Consider the following 23409-nt stretch of genomic DNA (forward strand, 5'->3'; position numbering starts at 1 on the left):
AAGCTAAAGGTGAAGAAAAGCTGTGTGAAATAACCAATAATTTAATACGAATGAAGTCGTTTGTACATGACAGATGGTTTTAAATTTTTATTTTCATTACATTACGTCACTTACTGCTTCTTTTTGCAAATCGCACCGATTGTTGAAGGGACACTCACAAAGAACACCCATGCCCAAGCCGGGACTCAAATTCTGGAATTTCGGTGACGAAATCGAAAGTCGACCACTTAACACACTCGGCCACCCGTAATCTGCCGCCTCGATGACCCAACGCTCTAAGTGGTCGACTTACAATCTCAGCACCGAAAATTTTGGGTTCAAGTGTCAGGCTTGTCCTGTTCTTTCAATTTCATCTATACCCTGTCCCAGTATCTGTGAAGCAGGCGAACGAGAACTAGTCTCTGCGCAAGTAGTGACGCGAGACGGCTCCACCAATGAACACGTCAGAGGAAACGGAATTGCGTAATGGAAGGGGGTGGGAGGCGACTGGAGATACCCGCTTTCCCTGCTTCGCTCTGGTTTTGCCCACTCAATTTCCCTCCTCCTTCTCTGCCGCTATGCCCTGCCCCGCTCCACAGTTAGCTGGGACAGGGTATAATCGTCATTCATCCTCATCGTCGGAACTAATCAAAAGTGACAGAAAAAGTCGAAAAGATAGGAAAGAAAATATAAAAATGAAGTGAAATCCGAACCGTTCTGCTGTCCCTTAACCTATCCAAGCATATATCACGTGATTACGAGGGTGTATTGGTTGGAAGCTCCACCCAAAATTACAAACTAGAAACATACAACAAGGTACGTACATAGAAAGAGAGAAATAGGTTAGTAAGTAAATAGTAAACGACAGGCCCGAACGAGTTATTTCACAGTACGTGATAATTAAGTTTGTCTTAAAATCTATATGTAATTTGAAAAAAAAAAGTTGAAGTAGAATTATAGTGATACGTATTTAAAGTAAATACCTTACTGGTGTAGCTACTTTTACTCTAAGAAGTAACTTATTTGCTAAACAATTAAGATAGGCTTGAGCAACTCGCATGCACTCGTGAAGGCTACCGAGGCCTCAGTTCGGTGAGAGCTTCCTGCCTGCACACTGTAACTCAAACCAGCAAGCAGATGAACAGGAGTAGGAGAGAGCCACTTACGTTAAGAGTAAAAAAGGGTGGGCACGTTCCTTTTCAAATCCTGTTGCTTCTGCCATGAGTATGTTGCCCACTGCACTGTTACTCACGGATCACATGACAGGTTTCTCACTGTTTGAACGAAGCCTTCTGCCTAATATTCACCTCTCTTACAATGATACAGCATCGTTGTTTGCTCTGCAGTCCACACGTGCATACGGGAGCACTCTTTCAGAAATACGCGGTTTCACAAGGCCTTATTTAAGAAGTTTCTCCTAAAGACTAGGATTCTCAAGCCGAAAAGAATTGTAGACTCTTAAATATGTAGATAGAATAAAATAAGGACAGCAGTAGACGATTGTGCAATTCATAACTTGGAGTAAATTCTCATCGGAATTAATTTACAGTAGCTGTTCCTAAGATCTCGTCTTAAGATTATGTGTGTTTGCATGTGTGTATGTTTTGTAAAGCACAATGGGAAGAAATGTATAAACATTTATAATACTAATTTATGAAGATACTATAAGAGCTAATGATATAATTTCATTAACCGATCATGTTAATATGCATTTGAAACCCCATTTCGAACAACGTAAGCTTACACTTTTATGAAAATATGTAATTTCCTTAATGATGACCTTCCTGTTGGCTCACAGCACATTTGTGTCAGCCTGAAAAAAAGAGAAGTTCACTCTTAATGAGATTAACGAACACGCGAAAGTAATTGCTGTCTGCTTATAAAAACAGCACACATTCCACGTGGATTTTAATTCATTTCTCGCTTCAAGATTGGATTCTTTATACCAGTGTTTCATCTCTTCAAATTATGATGGTAATTGTTGGTTGTTATAGCTTGTGTGTTTTCGTTCTTGCATGAGAAACTTGGAATCTTTTTGCTTGCAATAGAGAAATAAATATGTATTCGTGTGCATGCTTGGTGTTTATGAAAGCGTAGCCAGAAGTTATGGGGTCCAACCATGTACACTCTGTCTCGCGAATCTGTGGAAAAAGGCCGCGCATAACGGTTGAGAACAGGAGAAAGCGAGTAGGCAGAGAAGAGCAGTTGGAGCTGCTGCAAACGGCAGGTAGTTGCAGCCACGGTTTCCCCTTCATGCATTCATTTCCCCTCTCACGCGTTCATTGTACGAGCCCTCTCGAGTCCTACTTGCGCAGAGGGCTTGTTTTCGTTCGCTTGCTCCAGAGATTCCGGGACAGAGTGTATGTTTCTTGATGTTAGTTCTGTGAGTCATGTTATGAATGTGCTTTTCATCATCGTCGTTACAATTAATGCATTAAGACAGAAAAGCAACATAACGTTTAAAACAGGCAAAAATCTTTAAATGATATCAGTGTGCAATCAACCTCTCTGTGCTATTGAGGAAAGAAATGTTTATCCCCCCATAGGAGTTGTGGTAAGTAATGGAGAAGGGTAGGCAACGCACATTGCACTATTCGGTGATGGCGTGATTTTGCCTGTCTTATCACTGCAACTCGTCTTTCATGTGGAGGTCCGCAGAGTAGAAAAGTCACGTGTCCAGTTGTCAGGTAGGTTTTGCTTCAGAATATCACTCGTTCTCGAGCCAGGCTGCAGAAGAATATAAAGTTACCAGTGGCGTAGCGTTATAGTACGCCCGTTCGCCCGGCGTTCCCAGATTTAAAATTTCAAAAATGCGTAAATGCTTTAAATATAAAGTAAAACTGGTTGACCTTCATGGCATTATAATAGCTATTTTTCGCGATCCGCTTGCAACGCTCCACTCTCAACACTCGTTTTAGCATCTTTTTTCAATGCCTTTCACGGCCGGACGCCGAGCAGGTTCGGCGTAAAAGACTCTATATTCCTTGCTGCCTTTCTGGAGGGAAAGCTTCGATGTCTACAGCAAGCGCGTAAATGCTCTCTCATACGCCAGCGTACGGAGCAGCAGAGTCTACCGTGATTGGTTCATGTGACCCTTCCTGCCTTCTGAAGCAGACGACAGCGGAAGAATTCCTACCTGGTTCTTCGCGCTCATGCAACTCGTGCTATGTGATGCTACAATACGCAATATTGACTGACGTAACTTTACCAATCTCAAATACACCGCTTCTTAATGGCCACTGCATTGTATAATTTATCGCACGAACAGCGATGTGCATTAGAAACGAAAAGATCAACACAGTTTTTGTCAAATAAGTTGGTGAAGTCCTCGTGGTAGAAATTCAGCCTGTGGCTGCTCTACCACTTAACTCGCAAAACTATTTTTTTTATTGTTATTATTTTTTCGTTATTAACTGCTTAATATTGTGTCAATGAAAATGTTTAGCATTCATTTGAAAACTCTTAACATCGAATTGTCTCTGGACAAAATTATTTAAAAATGTTTATCAGCATTCTCAAGATGTAATAAACAATGGTCTGAATTACTAATCGGCACTGTTACGTCAGTAGAGTGTACGATATTTGGATCATCATTGCTTTTCACAGTGCGCCAAGACGACAGAGGTCCCTGGTTCGAATCCCGGCGTGAGCACGGGTGTTCTTTGTCAGTGTCCCTTCATCAATATCATCACTCATATTCATATTCGCAATTAACCAAAAGTGGTAGAAAAGCGAAGTAAAATAAACCAAATCAATCAGTAGTTGGATCATCCACAACAATGGCGTCTACTGTTGTGCAGAGGCACTTGTGATTCAGGTAGGTTTTTAATGACTTGCGTCACGCAAAAAGATATATCTGTAAAAAAAGGTATAAACTACCAGAGTTCAAAACATTTGTGGCATAGTGAGGCATCTAATTTTCTAGCTTAAACATGCATGGATGATGTTTTATTTGAAAATCCAGCTCACTTCAGGCAAATAAACAATACCTGTGGCGACTAATACCATAAGTAAATTATTAAGCAAGAAAAGGCCGACCCTTCCTTCGGACTTGGCGTTACCACCCGAAATGCCCATGCTACGCCACTGAAAGTTACACGTAAAATATTCGAATATGATTGGCTTGAAATAAGTTGAAGGAACAGAAAAAATACATAGTTTCTATGTATTTATTTCATAGGTTGTATTTGTGTAAGTATTTTACTTATATCATAGGTTACCATAAGTCTCAATTTAGTCAGGACACCCCATTTTAAATCTCTATCCCGACATTATTTCGAGATTGCAGTCGAGCCGTGAACATGTCCCGACTTCTTGTTATTTATATATACAGGGTGTATCATAAGTAATAGCGCAAACTCACACAGTTGAAAGTACACGATAATAGAAGCAAAAAAGTCTCAGTAAACATGGGTCTGCAAACGAGCCGTTTTAGAGATAATTGCGAATGTGTGGTTACAAGCCGCTACTGACTTCATTGTTTGTAAACGTCATCCTAGTTGGTAAAATGCTAATAATGTGTGCGAATGTGTGGTTAGAAGCCGTCACTGATTGCATTTTGTAAACAGCGAGTGCTTTACTCCTTGCGCGTTCCGAGGTATGCTCTTTGTTTACAAAACAGAACATTTCCGAGAGGTGGCGTTGTAATCAAACAGGATGGATATAATCAGTACACAGTCTAATCGTACTGTGGGAGTCACATCAGTTGTGCTGTGAAAATGGAACCTTACAATGGAACCAGATGCAAGGACGACACTTTGAACACCTCCTTTAACAGGTACGAGTGTACAGTAATTGTAACATTTAACATACTAACGTAGTACCGTATTATTCGTTAAAGTAAGTAGAATGTTCAATAAAAGCAATGAGTTCTCCAAAATACTTTTCTTACTGTATTATTAGCATTTTACCAACTAGGACGACGTTTACAAAAAATTGAAGTCAGTAGCGGCTTGTAACCACATATTCGCAATTATCTCGGAAACTGCTTGTTTGCAGACCCATGTTTACTGAGACTTTTTTGCTTCTATTATCGTGTACTTTAAACTGTGTGAGTTTGCGCTATTACTTATGATACACCCTGTATATATCACTAAAATTATTCTGATTTTAGTTAGTTCAAATGTGTGAGGGAGAGGTGCCGAACTAAATTTGCAGTTAATTTAAACAATTTGTGTTGTATCTTCTTTGAAAATGCCTTAGATTTAGACGAAGCCTTCTCATAAACGTGCCATTTGAAAGTTTATGTCGTGGGCGGAGGGGGTGGGGGTGCTAAGTAATTCACAGTTCTTGGATTGTTTAGAGCAGCAGCTTCAACAATGAGGGACAAAAAATGGATATATATTGTATTTCTTTTATTTCCCGTCGTTTTTCTTTTTAGGGTAATATTGACTATGAGTATTAATGATGGTTGGGTGAAAACACCCAGGCCAAGGTCGGAACTTGAATGCAGAACCTTTGGTGACCAAATCATGAGTCAACCATTCAACGTGCTTGACCACATATGATCTGTCCAGGATATCTCTGGAGCAAGGCCGCGCATAGTGGCAGAGAAGGGGGGAAATCTAGTGAGCAGAGCGAAGCAGTACATGCTGCTGCGAAGGTTTGTAACTGCCTTTCCCATCTTCACGTAATCTCATTCCATCTCACGTGTTCATTGGTGGAGCCTTCTCTTGCCACTACTTGCGCAGAGACTTGTTTTCGTTCGCTTGCTCCAGAGATAAAGGGACAGAGTATAGATTATATCGGGGGAATAGAGTAACGATTCTGCCATTTCGTTTCTTTCTAATGATCCCTTTCGTCTCACTCTACCTTCGATACCCGATACCCGGTGGAGACACATGTTTGTTCGGATCCCACTTTAAACTTTAGGTGCAGTTCCGATTAACCTTTCTGTGCATAAAGTGGACTTAAAGCAACAATCCAATCAATCGTCTCACTCTACTCTCAGATGTCTAATGTTGTGCATAATCGATAGATGGATGCTTACCTTTCATGGTCGTAATTAAAATATTTCCTATTTATTTGGCTTCAAATATGTTAATTTGTTTGATTTTGAAAATGTGTCTGCATTATGATTCATTGAACTTACATTTTACCCCAAGGAATGTACACTACCTTGTGCATAATATTTATAAGTTCTCGTCCAGTTTGTTTTTCTTGGAAACCTGCATATAATTTGAAGGTATGTTGTCAGAATTCTCCTTGGCATTTTGTATCCAATCTCTTTTCAATAATGAAATCTGACTCAAGTTTCAATTTAGGCATAAAAGCGAACTCTGATGTAAAACATACAAAGAAAATATTTCGTTTCTTTATGAATATACATCTAAAACTTTTAAAAGGAAACGCCCTAGGGAACTGAAAAATTTAACCGTTTTCCATGCAACTGAGCTACTCTGCACAATGAAACGTTCAAAACTCTAGTTTATTTTCTTTTCCCTGTGAAATTTCGACACTAATCAAATACTCCTTTCAGCAGAGCAGTCTGGAAAATATTCTCATCTGCGTATATAATTCACCCTTTTATGTTCCTTTGAGAGCCGTAATTAAACCTGGATCATACAATGTCTCACATAAAGAGCCCGTATCTCAGAAACAGATTTCCCTCCTCAGGGTGACAAATATGGAGCCTCACGTCCTGAATAAATATTCAAATGAGGACATATTTGTAAAACGTAGCATACGTTCGTCTACATTTTAACAAAAAATTTGAAACATAATGTGCGATAAGAGTATTGTTGCTAATTGAAACGAAATATTAAAAATTGAATACATTCTATGTCTATATGGTGTAACTGTTGTAACATCATGTTGTGAGACATTGGGAACTGAGTTCGAAACCCGAATAGGACGTTTGCCATTTACAGCTTTTCATCGAGTCCTTAATTACATAATCTTTCACGTCGATCGTATATCTTAGTTCAGCAAAATAGTAATAAAAATATCAAAGAATCAATCAAAACTCAAACGAAATCATCTAACTTCACTCACTTTCAAGGAAAATGTTTTGTGTATCTCTAAGATTTTATATAGGAGAAAGCTTAAAGACTGCAGGTTGTCGGTAGTATCTCATATGTTATTAGGGATATTCTGGTATAATACCCTCGCCAGGAAGCTTATGTTCTTGTATTTTTTCCCGTCATACCTCTTTCTTTCTTTGTCCCACAGTTTATAAAGTGTTTACAAATACGAGATATCTGAAACGCGTTAGGTGTTATATTCATGGGTGTTCTTTGTGAGTGTCCCTTCATCAATTTCATCCAATCTTCACTCTTCATATTCGCAATTAGCAAAAGAGTGGCAGAAAAGTGACTCGAAATATCAAAATTAAAAAATCGTGGTAAATGAAACGTATTTGACAAACTCTGCCTTTTTCTTCTTTTACAAATAATTTGCATTCATCAAATATTTCAACTTTTCCACAATGTATTTTTGCATTTTAATTTTTACGCACCTTCTCTACCCCATCATGCTAATGAAGAAGAAATCTTTGGAAGGCAGACAGATGAGTAAATTCTGTTGTAGGTAATTGTTTTCTATACTCTGTCCCGCTTATCTCTGGAGCATGACCGCGCATAGCGGCAGAGAATGGGCGAAAATTGAGCGGGCAGAGCGAAGCATACATTCGGATGTATGTGCTTTAGCCCAGGCACCAAGAAAAAAACAACCTGGGCGTCTTTTCCTATGCGTTAAAATTTGGAAGGGAATCTCTGATATTAGTTATGCGGTCATCCGTGTAAGGACATAGGTAAAGTTTTTGTTCGGGAGTGCCAGGGGTGTCTGGACAAGTGGGGCAGAACCCATGCGGCCTGAGGTTGAATCTTGCAAGGTTTTCACTGTAAGGACCATGCCCTGTCAAAAAATGAATAAGTCCTCGCGTTGGTTGAAAGTGTCGCTTGGAGAGGTGCTCCTCGATATTTGATAGAAAGATGTAAAGTCTCCTGCCGTCTGTTGATGCATCCCATTTTGCTTGCCCGTTCTGAATGATAAATGTGTGAATGTCCCTGATGTTGGGGGCAAATCTCTCGAGTATCTCTGCGACTTTCTGTTCGTTTCCCTATTTGAACCAGTACTTCACCACTCTTAAAGTGATGATCTTATCGATAGGCCAAAGGCCAGTGATGACCAGGAGCGTCAGTGCGAAGCAGTACGCGTTGCTGCAATCCCGTTCCCTCTCACGTGTTCATTGGTGGAACCGTCTCGCGTCACTACTTGCGCAGAGACTTGTTTTCGTTCGTCTGCTCCAGAAATAGCAGCGACAGAGTATAGCCAATTTTGTTCTCTTGATACTGACCGAGAGGTCGCGACGTCTCTCTTCTCCGTTGCGCGTCACCCAGTTGACCTGAAGTGGTCGATTTGTGACTTCATATCCGAAGTTTTCTGATTCTGACTTGGCACGAGTGTTTCTTTGTAAGTTTTGTTCCTCAATTGTATCTAACCTTTATTCGTCTTAACTGTCGCGATTGAACAAAAGCGGCAACAAAGGTAGAAAATATGAACAGTAAGAACTCCCTTGAGCACAATTGTTTATTTTCTGTAATAAATTTATTCATTATGAAAATTCAAATATCACTATTAAGTAAATGTAGAAATAAGAGAGAGGAATGAGAGATCAGAAATATTTAATCAAATTTATAACTCCAGCATATATTTTTTTTTCCCAGTAATGAAAACTGTCATGATTTCACTGTTACTAACACTTAAATCTATGTAAACTTTTGGGGGCGTAAAATATCCGTATTATTTTCATAATCTGTAATACTAAGTGACAAGAGTAGGAACGCTAATGTACTCCTCAAATTATAATTTCCGCAGATATTATTTTAAATAGAAGTTGAATTCAGCATATTGGCTAACTCAAATTATACTCCCTTCTTCTTGTAATAAAAGCAAATTGAAATCTATAAGCACGAAGAGAGAGAGAAAGATGATTTATTTATTAACTTGGAAATTACAACAATAGTCGAACAGTTTTTTTTTTAGTGAATTATCAATTTTTGACTTTACACTGGCTACAGTTTATAAAATTACATTTATTATTTTAATCACAGTTATTACAGATTTATTTTCTAGGCCAGTACAGCTGGGATACGAAATATGGGCTTGAGTTAAACATTCATAGACAATAAATTTACTTAAAAGACGCAAACATGTGTAACAAACCAAAGCGGTTCTCTGATGAACGGGTACCGGGGGGCAATCCTGACTGGAGTGTGGTGCTGATAACATCACATCTACAACTGGATTGTGAGTGGCCTCTACCTCCATATTCTTCCATATGCCTTTGCGGTTGACTTTACGTTTCACCCCCCCCCCTATACACACTCACTAACACATAAGTACTCTTGCATTACAGGTAATGACTTTGACTTTTGTACACTCACTGATAAATCAATATATTCCCAAGTTTACCATGCAAAATTATCGTTATTGTTTTACGAAAGACAAGCAAGGAATATGTGGGCAATCTGTGGTAGAAATTCTTAAATAACTCGTGTTAGTTGATCACCCCGATGGTGTATTGGTAACTCCGTCGCCTTGTAATCAAAGTGTCCCAGTTCGATCCCCGGTGGAGGCACATAGTGGTTAGGATTCTACTTTAAACTGTAGATCCACTCCCGATTAGCCTATCTGTACGTACATAAAGTAGACTTAAACAAAAACTCAAAGAAACAAAAGACTCGTGTCATTATTATTTTTACTCTGAATTAGCAACACTCTTACAAACATTTTGTGTTAAATGATTTCGTAATAATATTTAAATCCTCCCTATGGCGTAGTGGTAGATATCTCGCCTTGTAATCGAGGGGCCTCGGCTGCGCTCCTAGCGCTGTTGAGAGGCATTAAACTGCAGGTCCAGTCCCGATTAGCCCATCTGAGCATCAAGTGGATTTAAAGCGAACTTGGAATAATATATAAGCTCTAAAATATTTCAGATGGTCATTGGATGTATTTTCATTCCGGCAATTCATCTCTTAACAAAAACAGCCGCTGCTAAGAATGTCGATATCGTCCCGACAGTGTCCGAGCAAATTGATTTATCGAACTCTGGTGTATTGTTACAAACGGTTTCTTCTTCACTGCCACGCAAGAATAAAGCGAGCCTCTGAAAGAGTCACTGGTCTCTCACTACATACACACACCACTCTTCGATCCAAGTGGAAATTTTATGAGACCGTTTTACAGTCCCTGATTCTAATTTGGAACGCGTCCAGTTCTTATTGGTTAGCGAAGGATCAATCAGAACCGTCATACTGATCTAGTGGCAGGCAATCAAGTTGACAGTTAAGGGGAAAATTTTAATGCCAGGAAACGTTTCCTGTAATGAAATAGTTTATCACTTGTTAGAAAAAAAATAGCATTGAAAATTAAAATATATGATGTAAGTGAAATCCATGTTTTAACAAACGGAATTGCCTTTGGAATAAAGTATATCACGATACTGGAATTGTATATTTCTCGGGGGAGGGGTCGCTGGGGGGAGTCTGGGACTGATTGACTTTAACCTTTTAAAACTATCTTTTGTAAGAACTGTGTCTATTTCCTGAATCAATATGCTTATTTATTTCGTGGGGTTGCCCAGGAAATACGATGTATTCACAAAAATGCAGCCACCTAAACGACTACATAGGTTTACATGCGAGGCTGATGTGAATGTATGTGTGAGTGAGTGTGTGTGGGTGTGTGCGCGTGCGCGCACTTGCGTAGCCTTGGACTACCCCCTCGTTTAAAATTACTGGAATTATTATGCTTTAAAACATAAATTTACCGAAATGTTTTGATGCACTTTATGGATTAGGACTATGTAAGACAAGCAAAAATACTGCAATAAAACTAGTTTTTCCTACTCCATTCGACTACCTTAACTCTTAGCTAACATTTAGCACACATTTATAGTCATTAATACGCTTCCTCACAAAAAATGCAGCTCAATAAAACGTATTAAGATTCTTATGATCATAACAATATTAAAACTGCGTAAGTTACAACTCGTATAAGCAAGACACAAATATTTTCTGCGCCCTTAATCATATCAGTCTTGACAACTCCATGGAAGTTCCAGGAAGTTGTACTCAATTCAAGTTCAGGTTTGATTGATTGATTGATTTGTTGTTTTAAGTCCACTTTATGCACAGTAAGGCTAATCGGGACTGGACCTATAGTTTAAAGTGGGATCCGAACCACTATGTGCCTCCACCAGGAATCAAACCCAGGACATCTTGATTACAAGTCGACGACGATACCACTGCGCCATCGGGGAGGCACAAGTACAGGTTTGACAAACGTCACATGCACGTAAATGAAAAGAAATACATACATTGCTTGGGCAGTCATTGTTCTAGTTTTACAGATAACATATTAACTATGTTCATTGAAATATAAATGTTATCAAGAATTACTCCAAGTTCCTTAAAATAATTTACATGTTCTAAGGTGATAATGATTGATTTTTTAAAAAAAACGGAAATAATAATACAGCGCGATAAGAAACGCAGCAGCCTGTAGAACGATGTTCACGTAGTACTTATTTCCGTCACGTCGTAACTCTCGGCGCCACCGCTGCTGTCTGGTTGGTCTGCGGCGAATTCCCCACTCCCCACTTCCCTTGCCAGCTTCTACAGCACCCGCCATAAGAATCGAAAAGACCTATAGGAAGTAGAAAATATCATTGAGGGGAAGAAGAACAATTTCCCTGCAATGTTTGCCTTTTAGCTCTCAGCACCACGACAGTTACTCTACTTTCAACAATTTTTGATTGTTTGATTGATTGATCGATTGATTTGCTTGATTTCACTTCGCCTTTTGTTCCACTTTTGGATAATTTGCAAAGATGGGAATGAGTGATGATATGATGAAATTGATGAATGGACACTCGCAAACATCCATGCGAAGTCCAGGATTCGAACCCGGGACCCCTGGCGTCGTAGCGCGATGTGATAACCACTCCGCCGCGGGGGTCGGCTACTTGCAACAAGAGTGCTCTTCTGTTTGTTGTTGTGCGATTGTGATTTATTTAATAATTTATTTTGATTTGTATCACAATTATTCTGAAACAAGTCGTAGCAGGTATCAAGGTTTGTGTTGTGAGTATGCTCGTACAAATATCTGAATCCATGTGTGAGAGTCCAGTCATGAGTCATGAACAGAGCTAGATTGAGTGGATCTGAACGCAAGTTGGATGAACAGAAAACAACAGGACCAGAATGTAATTGTAAAAATATGCGTATCAATGTGCCACCGTTACTTTGCTAACGTGAAGAGAGTAGTTCGTCGCAAGGACCGCATTTATTCACCACATTAATTCGATACCATAATACGAGGTGCAATAAAAAGCAGCCAATATTTGTAGTAAAAACTGTTGAATATCAACAAAAAAACAACTTTTAGCAATGGTGGCCTACGCTGTTTAAGAAGAGTACTAAAAGCTTGCAAGTCGGATAAGTGTTTCAAATTAGCAAGTTCCGGGAAGATGAAATATGATACACGACAGCACACGAGTTTATAGATTGCTTTAGGAGTAAAGTGTACAAGCTCTACAAAGGCGGTAAGATTGTGCTTCCTACTACTAATGCTTATGGTAGTAAAGTTTCAATGAGCAGTAAAAGAATTGAGGACGTGGCTAATATTGGGCATTATGTTCCAGACAATAAAAAATATATAAATGTATGTATGTATAAATGTATGTATATAAATACATTTAAGAATAATGCTAAAACATTTTTGAAAACTGATAAAGAGATAGGTTTGGAAGTTAACAAAGGGAAAACTAAATATATGCTTACAGGCCGAAACCAAGTGTTAGGTAATTATCAAAATCTAATTATTGATAACAACTCGTTTGAACCACTTTCCAAGTTCAAATACTTAGGAGTAATACTAACAAATGAAAATTATATTAAAGAGGAAATAAAAAGTAGGCTTAATTCAGGAAATGCAAGTTACTTCTCTCTTCATAAACTTTTGTCTTGTCGTTTAATATCTAAGAAACTAAAAGTTAAAATATACAAAACAGTAATTTTGCCTGTAGTATTATATGGGTGTGAAACTTGGTCCCTTACATTGAAAGAGGAACATAAATTGAGAGTATTTGAAAATAAGATCATTAGGAAAATCTTTGGACCTAAAAGGGATGAGGAGACAGGTGAGTGGAGAAGGTAACATAATTTAGAACTACATAATTTTGTATTCATGTCCAGATATTATTAGAATAATTAAATCAAGACGACTTAGGTGGGCAGGCCATGTGGCACGAATGGGAGAGGAAAGAGGAGTTTACAGGATTCTTGTTGGGAAACCTGATGGTAAGAGACCTGTAGGAAGGCCAAGACGAAGATGGAGGGATAGCGTTGAGATGGACCTAAAGGAAATCGTTAGGGATGGAAAAGAGTAAATAGATCTTGCTCAGGATAGGGAGCAAAGCCTGTGTTGCTGCAGCCATGAACCTTCGGGTTTAAGATGGCTGGAGAGTTAGTTATTTAATGTTCCAGACGACTTTAAACAGTTGAATGGGAGCATTTTATCAAGGACTACATCCATGCAGTTTGCATATGATGAACATTCTGATAGTGACTAGCAACTACTTTCCAAAGTAATGTTCATGTTGCAGGCTCACCACTATTTGAAGATAATGTTGTGTTACTTAAAATTTATTATCGAGAATTGTGGTCAGAACACTTATCTTGCATTCGTAGTAATGTTACAACTAATAACTCGGCTGTAATTTAAAAACTGCATTTATTTCTTGCTACCTTCAAGTGAGAACCAAAAGGAAAAGATTCCACGATGTTTTTGTAACTGTGACTATTTATGTATTAACAATTTACAAAAAGTATTGCAATAGAATTATTGCCAGAGCCTTGTATTATAATTTATAACTTCATGTTCGATACCCGGTGTAGGCACATAGTGGTTCGGATCTCACTTTAAACTGTAGGTCCAGTCCCGATTAACCTTTCTGTGCATAAAGTGGACTTAAGACAACAATCCAATCAATCAAACAGTTATAATTTCACAACAGACAGATTTTTTTCAAATTAATACAGCATTTTGAGCCCCAGAACTATTTCGTTGATTTCCCAAAAAATACACTCAATGGAATCTGTTCCTTCTTTCTCTCAACCATTCAATTCTTAGGAGAGATATTTTGTGTAATGTAATCTGATTCTGACAATATATAGAATCGTTGTATATGTGGTCTGTAAGTGATTTCCCAATTAGTTCTGTCCTTACTTTTCAGTGTTACTATTAGAAGTAGTATTGATTGATTTGGTGTTTTAAGTCCTCTTTATGCACAGTGAGGCTAATCGGGACTGGACCTACAGTTTAAAGTGAGATCCGAACCATTTTGTGCCTCCACTGGGTATCGAACCCCGGACCCCTTGATTACAAGGCGTCGACACTACCACTGCGCCATCGGGAGGCCCTAGGACGTAGTATTGAAATGGTATATCGCCACACTCAGGCTCTTTCCGCGGTATTAAATTCGACACTCGATCATTTTGAAATTTTAATGTATGTATGTACAAGAGATAAAGCTAACCCATGCATATCGCAACATGCCATTAAGGCACATGGAAGACGCTTTCGAAACGATTTTAAAATTTTGACTGGTACATGTTCTTCCCTTGTGCAAAAGAATTACGCACTTGTTGTTTTTATATTCTGAGTAAGAACAATTGAATGCAATACAATACGCCTCGTATGTAGCGAAACAGTACATTGTTTTCATGAAATTGAAACATTGCCGACGCTTATTGGACACAACACCAGAACTTCTTGGTTTGCAACTGCTGCTCCATACTTTACCCCCACACAAAGAAATACGCAATTTTCATTTCTAATTTTGGAGGGGAAAATGAGAATATGCTCCATATATATAGCGAAGCAATGCATGTCTACAATAATTATTTATCTGTGAAACTTAAGGAGACCCTAAAGGCACTCATATGCAAGCTACCAGCGAAAATGACCTTTTTGGACTGGAGTCTTCGTTCTTCAATGAAACCCTCCCCTTTCCTCCCACTCTTACTCTTTACTTTGGAAAGGGATTGTGTGTATTTGTTTGCTACTCACAACAAAATGATTCCACTGTTTCAGCACGATAAATAATGGAAAAAGAGAGGCAATGTTGCAAACCAATTTAAATATCAAAGGCTTCTCTTCCCCTTATTACTTTATATAGTCATGGCAGAAATGAAACCACCCATGCTACACTTTAAAGCTTACACATCAATACAAACATTAACATCCGGAACATTATATGAACTGCACCTTGCCGGACCCTGTGACGGAGTGGTTAGCACATCGCGCTGCGACGCCAAGGGTCCCGGGTTTGAATCCCACTCGGGCTTGGTTGTTTGTGAATGTCCATTCATCAATTTCATCATTTCATCACTCATCCCCATCTTCGCAAATTAGCCAAGAGGCAAAAAACGCGAAGTAAAATAAACTAAATCAATCAATCAATCAGTCAATCAATCAATGAACTGCACCATGTTCCAAAGTCCACCTTTGAATTAAATTTCGTCACTAAGCTATCCCGTTGGATGTTGGCACATGTCTGACAATGTCAAACAGAATCCTGGTCGGCGTGTAAAAGTTTAACCTTTTCTATGTAACCTTTTACCTGCACGAAAATTAAAATATGATTCAACAATTTTCGAAACATGTCCTATTTAATTTCACACATATTCTCCAATTGACGATTTAAATTTCCTGTTCCCCCTCTCTCTACATACATCGTCCATGGCCACTTCAACACCCCCCCATACTCTTTCGCTTTAAAAAGTACATTAGCCATAATTGGAAAAAGGTTCCCCAGTACTGTACGTCGTATTTCCTAGTTTAACTGACGGGAAAGGTTATTCTCCCATCAAACTTTTTCCAAGCCTCTTCCGCTTTGTAATGTCTGTTCATATTCCTTTGACGGCTATATCTACGCGCTGTGGGCGTTTCACAGCGTCCATATTGTTTGGCCATTTTTGCTGTCGCGATTTATTTACACTCGCTGGCTTGTCAGTAATTCGCCAAACCTATAATCAGGAATTGCACCCTATTCGGTATGAATGATTGGCTGCAACTCAATGCGCCACTAGTCATTTGCTAGCGATACTTCCTGATGTGGAGTTCGTGCATAAAAATCTATACCCAAGAATTTGCATATTTCCTTTAAAAATATATCATGACAGGGAAGTTTCGGAACAAAGCAAGCGGAGATAAACAGAACGGTCTCATAACAAGTAATTTATGCATGTGTTTTAATTTTTTCAATTTATGTCGCTTTCGGTTATGTCCCATGCAGAATATTGCTGTAAGATTGCCGAAGTTTTATTTTTCAATTATGTAGGAGCATAATTGGTTCTAATGAAAAAATGATAAAGACAATATAAGATCCTGTTTAAAACATTCAAACAGAAGAAGAAATTAACTCGGTTGAAATATAGGCAAGAACTTTGGGATCAAAATCTAAAATCAGCCATTTTAAACCAATATGGCGGCGAGACAATCAATAAGCAGCTCATGCAACCATTTTTTATGAACACTATGGCTCTGTCCGAAAGGTTAAAAATGCAGGCTTGAAGTACGGTCTTGTTGGAAATGTTGTGCAGTTCGAAATCGCCAATTAAACGAGCAATCGAGCCCGTAGCTTCCAGCACGCGAGATTGCAGTCTTCCTTACTAGACTTCTGCACTCGTTGCTTACTTTTTGAAATCGTGGAAGTTGAAAGTCAGCCAGATGTTGGTTGTATTTCTCCTAATGTGTGGAAATGTAAGTACAAGAACATTTTGAAATGCTATGCGATTTATACGATGAAAAACAAGTTTTCAAAACGCGGGAAAACAATGTGTTCTTTAGTTTTATTTACCGATTGTATTTTGCGCTGCAGTAGAAAAGCAATTCAAAAAATTTCCGCTTCCAGTCCAATACTTCGAGACCATGCTCGAAGAGTGTTCGCTTTAAGCATGATCGTGCACTTTTCGGACACGGCCTATGACTGTATTTTACAAGCTTGCGAAGCGAAACTGGAAGTACAATCACCGGCAATAAAAATGGGACACCTAGATCCTTAAATACTTTCTACTCTGCAAAGCGTTATGTGTCTTGTCTAGCTTTATGGCGGCGGTAGAACTTTCCAAATAAAAATTGCTATTATAATCCACTTATCGCCGTAGAGTTATGTAACACACACAACGACTTGCAGGGAAGTCAGTATTTCAGGATGGATTTAGATGCACCATTTTTATTGTCGGTGACTGTACAAATTGTACACATACGTCCCCATCCTGACAGTACCTTGTGGCTGCGGCATGTCATTCAACTCAAAATATTGAATATTACAAAATGTATGAAATAAGAACAATAGCAGTACAACTAATTTTCAGTTGGCGAGTCCGTTGAATGGTCGACTCATGTTCTTGCCACCTAACGTTCTTGGTTCGTATCCTCTCTTGGGGATGTATGTTCCTTTGAAACTGTCCCTTCGTCAATTACGTCTGGTCATGATTCTTGCACATTAGGGTGTGTTGAAGAATAGGGAAGGAGACGGGAGGATACAAGCACATAGATTCTGAAAAGGTTAAATCTTGCCCTAATATCTGCATGAACGAAAAGGAATCCGGATTATTCATTAATTTCTCGCTGAGCTTCATCGGGCAAAAGTTTCATATAGAACATAAAAAATCTGAAAAATTTTACTCTTTTGAATTGCAATCTATAGAAGTAATTAAACTCGTGAGCAACCATCACAAATCAGATTTGCAGTACTTATACTAATGGAATACACGATTGAAAACATGCGAGTGTGAGTGAGTGGATGGAAAAGTTGGGGATGAGATTCGGGGAATTTGTATCATAATATTAAGAGGATTTCCACGAAAGCGATTTAAATTATCGTAATGCAAGAATGCATTTTTTTATATAATTTATCTATCTATCTATCTATCTATCTATCTATCTATCTATCTATCTATCTATCTATCTATCTATATATATATATATATATATATATATATATATATATATATATATATATACAGGGTGACTGGTAATTAGATGTATTCCCTGAAAGGGGTTAAAGTAGAGACAATTTGCAACAAATTTGATCATATGATACCCCGTCCTAAAATTAGTAGTTTTCGTGTCATACCATTTTTGTTATTAATACGTTGCCAAGTAAACTAAGAGTGCATCTTTCTATCATGACTTGTAAGTTTAGACCCACCCGTTACTTACATGTGATTGTTATTTGGGAAAAACTTTTTTTTTCAACGAACCACTTATTTGTTAGCTTTCAGAAAATGCTGAAATATGTTCTATACAATGAGCAGTTTTTTCTCAATTCATCTTTTTATGTGCAATATTGTCATTTTTTAAAGAAACAAAAGAAATTCTATTATCTCGAAAACTACTTATTTTCGGACGGGGTATCATATGGTCAAATTTATTGCAAATTGTCTGTACTTTAACCCATTTCAGGGAATACATCTAATTACCAGTCACCCTATATATATATATATATATATATATATATATATATATATATATTCATTCTCTGAATAACGGCTCGACATAAGATTCTTCACATTGAGTATTGTACACGATAAGTAGGCAGTGGCGTGCTCGATGTGTTTATGGAAATTATAGCTCCCTCTTTTACCAGCCTTTCTAAAAAAAGAACACCGAGCACCTGAAAAGACGGCATGTAGAACTGAGTGTTAAAAATAAACAATAACCAAGCTTATTGAAATATGCCTTCTCGTGAAATTCCTGATACGCTCCAGAGACAGTTGTGACCATTGTGCCAATAAATAATAAATAAGGCATCACCAACCTGCTGTGTTTGTGTAAGAGCACTCTCATATGCACGTGTGGACTTCAGAGCAGGTACCGGTGCTGTAGCGTTCTAGTAGGGGCGGAAAGGAAATAGTGAGCAAGGTGGGAGGCTCCGTCGGTCGCGTTCGTGCAATGCGAATTCTCTCGCCATCTGATTCATGAGTAACAGCGGAGTTTGGCGCCTCATAACGAAACCCTTCTTTCCAACTCCTGCTCTATTTCGAGGTGTATTGTGCAGGCGTGAAGCTCACACCGCACCGCAACAATTAGCCCAATGAATCTAAGCTTAAATCCGCTGGCCTCTACAAATGTTCAAGCCTGTACTAAATTTTTAGTTCGTAGCGTGAACATTTTGTGCTGATGTAAGACTATTCTAAAATATACAAAGGCTCCCTCATGGCGCAGTGGTAGCGTCGTCGGCTTGTAATCAAGGGGTCCTGGGTTCGATTCCTGGTGGAGGCACATGGTGGTTCGGATTCCACTTTAAACTGTAGGTCCAGTCCCGATTAGCCTTACTGTGCATCAAGTGGACTTAAAACACCAAATCAATCAATCAAAAATATAAAATGCTCAGTACATGAATATTAAAAAAGCAATGTAGGTGATGAGAAATATCTAATGAAGCATTCTTTGCCTCTTCACAAAACAAACAAACAAAAACGACAGAAAACAATTACTTGTATTCGATTAGTCAGGATTTAAAAAAAAAATCGGATATATTTTCTAGCACACATTAAAAGGTGTGTAAGAAATCACAGGATCCCTCAAACTATGTGTTGAATATTATCTGGGATTGTAATTTTTGTTTTCTACATTTTAAAAAGTGTTGTTCATATTGCTTTTGTAACTTGTAATAAAAAATTCTGGCTTTTTATGATATTTGTTGTGAACACACTAGAACATTTTCATATTATTATTTCAGGAAAACGCTTGCAAACGTAATCTGAGGCTTAATTTAGTGAAAATTGTGTATTGAGTAACAAACTGACGTTCTTGTCACTGGATTGATTGAATTGTTGTTTTAAGTCCACTTTATTCACAGTAAGGCTAATCGGGACTAGACCTTCAGTTTATCCGAATCACTGTGCCATGTGCCTCCACCGGGTATCAAACCCGGGACGCCTTCATTACAAGGCGACGACGTTATCACTACGCCATCAGGGAGGGCCTCCTTCCTATTTGAGACCTTCATCTTGACAATTCACTTAACTTTCTCTGCACTATCTATGATAGCGTATGTTATTTTTATTACTAATTAGTTAATGGATATATTATTTATGTCTTCAATATGTATAAATAACAAGCACTATATATGCGGTCCCGTTTTGTAACGCATTACACCGTGACGGTCTACTTTTGTGGTGAGAGAACACAGATGAAAAGGGGTCAGTGCGTGAGCCACAGCGTTCCATCAAGGAATTGCGTAATTTACGCTAATGGCTACAAATTTAGCTCTTAATTAACCAAGTTGGCCACCGTGGCACTTGTACGAATCGGGCAATAAACACCGAACAAGAGAAGGTTTTCTGTGCACTTATTTCTGTGGACCACAGATCTAATGTAAGTGCTTCCGTACCATACCCCGTTCGATTAAGAAATATTGACCCTGGCAGACCTTGTCAGCTCCTGCTCAGAATGTGTAGAATAAGCATTCTACAGGAAATGGTAAGAACACTGGCCTTTGGTAAGAGGTGACGAGAGGCCAAGCGAGTGTTTAAATACGTGCGCATGAGAGCGACACGAGGTCTTTTAATCTGGAATCATCGGAGAAGCAGGAGCTACTGGTCTTATTTCTAAACCGAACAGGGTAAGCTAGTCTACACCCATTCTGCCATTTGCATTGCTCACTTCAGTCTAGAAACGAATCATGAGTCTATTTTAATGAATAGTTAGATATTTGTACCTGCCCGTTCAGGGCTGTCTCTACCATCAACTAGTACTAATAGTTACATCCATATTTAAGATCCCGCGTTCAGAGGAACGCTACGTGGTGGATTGATGCGGGCCTTTTCATTTTCTTTTGGAAATGAAAAGCGTCAAAGACTTGTTTTCTTAAACAGACATGAAAATTGAAAGGATAGACATGGCTACGTGGTTTGAGATGCGTGGGCTTTTCATCCATTTTTACGGAAATGTGATGAAAATTAGCGCTACGTAGTGGAGTTGCGAAATTTTTTTCATTTATTTCACTCTGAAATAAATGAAAATTGAAATTTGTTAAATAGTGACATGTCAGAATTGTTTTTTTCTCCGCGAATCTTTATTTTTGAGGAAAGCTGCGTAGCACGCAGTTTTAATGTTAATGATGGTTAATGTCGATAATCAGCTTTAATTCAGTCCTTACCCACCACACCCACCCAATAGGCTAATCACCCGCTGCATTAAAGCACATTACAATGCGGATGAAACGAAAATAGAATGTTTCCTTTGGTAGCCACGGGCGCTTTTGCTTCGTCGCGGTTTTCCGCGTCGATGCGATGTGGCATAAGGTACGTCCGTCATTCCGCGCGCCGGAAGGTTCGACGTCGGACATTCGAGTGTCATATTCCGCCCAGAATTTGGCCAGCCCGGGCACGTCTACCGACAAGCCCTTGTCATTCCGCTCCTAGTAACGCCGTGGTTCGCTCGAACCCGGTACCTTCGGTCAGGGCCTGATGGCTATGACAAAACTACCACCTGGGAAATTATCATCAATTCCCAGGATTTTATCAAAATTTTGAAAGTGGCATTTGATTTTGATGACCCTTGTCCTTGCAGTAGTCTCTTGAAATACAATTTGGTATTTTTTTAAACGTAAATTTGGTGCGTGACTTATGATATTTCGGCTATAAACGATACGACTCAATCACACCATGATGTGTGTACTTAGTGGGTCACAGCAGAGAGTATTGCTGAAGTTAATTGTGTTTTAATTAATTAAAGTCCTTTAAAGTTTCAATTTCATATATATTTTTAAAACAGACCGTAACTTGTTAATGATCCGAAAAGTAACGCCGTTTGTGTTTATGTGTTTTAAGTTAAACTGTTAAAGATTATCGCAAGGAGGGTATTTAATTTTATCACGTATAGTTTTGAAATGCACAAGGATCAGTGGTCGACTCACTCGTAATTTAAAATGACTGAAATCTCCTCGCCCCGAAGGTGGGAGCCTTGGTACTAATAATTGTAGTGCAAATTGATAAGGAGATAGTCGAGAGAATACACGAGTCAGTCGCAGAGCATTTTTATTTTTACCTTGTTTAAGGAATATTTTTTTTACTAAAGTAAAGTTAATATGTGAAAAACGAAACGCTAATTATATTTCTAGGAATAGAGGAGCAATTATATGTCCGCTACTATACGCTGGCGTAAGTAGTAAGAGTGACGCTACCATTCGGTTAGAGTATAACCCGCTCGTTGATTCAATGTTCTAGCTAAGGATTAATAATAGGTGTTTTTAGTTGTACGCGCAGAAATACCGGTAGTGAAATATAAAAGAGTGCGCAAGTGTTTATATATATGTTTTAAGGAATAGAGGAGCAATGATGTCCGCTACTAAAGGTAGTAAGTGTGACGCTCCCTTCCATTAGTTTTAAGGTATGTCTTCCCCTACGAATTAATTGTGTACACAGAGGTACCCGTAGCAAGAGGAATGACACTGTCATTGTAGCGCAATGACATAAAAATGACTTAGTCTGCATGACTTTTAGTTTGTTAAAACACCATGGTTAGGCGTAAGCCAACTTGTAATGAAAAGTAGAACGAGACGTAAGCGGTATTCAAGGCGTGGAGTATTTCACATATTAACGAGATTTTTTTGTTATTATCCATATATTTATTGTCTCCTTCAGCTATTTATTAAAGGATAGCTTAATATTCCTCCTTTTGCGTTTTCTAGCTTTGAATTTTAAATACCTTAAATTTCATGTGTATTTATATTATGATATTTATATTTCAAGTTACGGCATTCCTTAATGTTTAAATAAACACTCTTCAGCATTATTCAACAGATTTCGTGTGGTTATTTAATCGCATCGCAAATCACTAAATCACTAAATAGCGATAAAAGTTAAAAAGGTTGTTTAAATTAAGGCAAAACTGGTTGTCATTTTTTTCATTAAATAACGATGAAGTATTGCGAATAGCGTAATCAATCAAGCCCTCCCCTTAGGTATAATCACGTTTACATTCCGTCAGCTTACGATAGGTTTAAACACGCAAGTTTAATCTCTGCACCGAAAGCACGATTCATTCGTTGTTTTCCTTTTGTTCCTTCGAACTCAGGATATGTGCAGTCGCAAGACTCAAGTCCAGGATTTTCCTCCCATGTAAGTCACCAGATTTCCGTGCGGAAATTTTCACATTCGAGTTAGCGGAAGAATCATATCTTATTTCAGTCTCGGAGAGAGATAATTTGATGACACCTTTCTTTGTTGTAGATGAACTTTACACTCAGCTGGCGTCGACACTGAAATTCCTAGCCTCCCAAAGAGGTGAGAATAAGAGTCTTTTCAAGGGCGCTTACTTATGCGTTTTTCTCGTTCCTTCAGAATTTTCAAAAGTTTCCCGAATGAAATTTAATTACTTCTTACAGATTAATTTCATGTTAATCTTCGT

This window comes from Lepisma saccharinum, chromosome 2, assembly GCF_977018435.1.
Source record: "Lepisma saccharinum chromosome 2, izLepSacc3.1, whole genome shotgun sequence".
NCBI classification, from domain to species: Eukaryota; Metazoa; Arthropoda; class Insecta; order Zygentoma; family Lepismatidae; genus Lepisma; species Lepisma saccharinum.